The sequence below is a fragment of the Hippocampus comes genome, unplaced genomic scaffold (genome assembly GCF_001891065.2).
Source record: "Hippocampus comes isolate QL1 unplaced genomic scaffold, H_comes_QL1_v1.1 scaffold242, whole genome shotgun sequence".
Taxonomy (NCBI): Eukaryota; Metazoa; Chordata; class Actinopteri; order Syngnathiformes; family Syngnathidae; genus Hippocampus; species Hippocampus comes.
In genome coordinates this window covers 32,491-33,252 of record NW_017805385.1, presented here as the reverse complement: position 1 = coordinate 33,252, position 762 = coordinate 32,491, and the positions used below count along the sequence as shown (strand labels likewise).

General features: G+C 34.9%; 1 protein-coding gene across 2 annotated transcripts in view; it reads left to right on the top strand.

Moving 5' to 3' along the window:
• kirrel3l (kirre like nephrin family adhesion molecule 3, like) overlaps positions 1-762 on the top strand; it is a 47,847-nt gene that overhangs the window by 41,135 nt on the left and 5,950 nt on the right. The gene's annotated exons all lie outside the window — the stretch shown is intronic.

The following is a 762-nucleotide window of genomic DNA, read 5'->3' as shown; positions in this document are numbered from 1 at the left end:
ATGTATAGTAAGGCTTTTTTAGCCGAAAAAAACGACCATGTATAGTAAGGCGTTTTCAGACGAAAAAAACGACCATGTTTAGTAAGGCGTTTTTAGACGAAAAAAACGACCATGTATAGTAAGGCGTTTTTAGATGAAAAAAACAACCATGTATAGTAAGGCATTTTAACCCGAAAAAAACGACCATGTATAGTAAGGCGTTTTGAGACGAAAAAAAAAACGACCATGTATAAGAAAGCGTTTTTACCCGAAAAAAACGACCATGTATAGTAAGGCATTTTAACCCGAAAAAAACGACCATGTATAGTAAGGCGTTTTGAGACGAAAAAAAAAAACGACCATGTATAGGAAGGCGTTTTTAGCCGAAAAAACGACCATGTATAGTAAGGCGTTTTTATACAAAAAAAAACCAAAAACGACCATGTATAGTAAGGCGTTTTAACCCCCCAAAAAAAAGACCATGTATAGAAAGGCGTTTTTACCCGAAAAAAACGACCATGTATAGGAAGGCGTTTTTAGCCGAAAAAACGACCATGTATAGGAAGGCGTTTTTAGCCGAAAAAAATCGACCATGTATAGTAAGGCATTTTTAGACGAAAAAAAATGACCATTTGTATAGTAAGGTGTTTTTAGCCGAAAAAAACAACCATGCATAGTAAGGCGTTTTAAGTGAAAAAACCGACCATGTATAGTAAGGCGTTTTTCGCCCCAAAAAAACGACCATGTATAGTAAGGTGTTTTTAGCCAAAAAAAAAAAAAAAA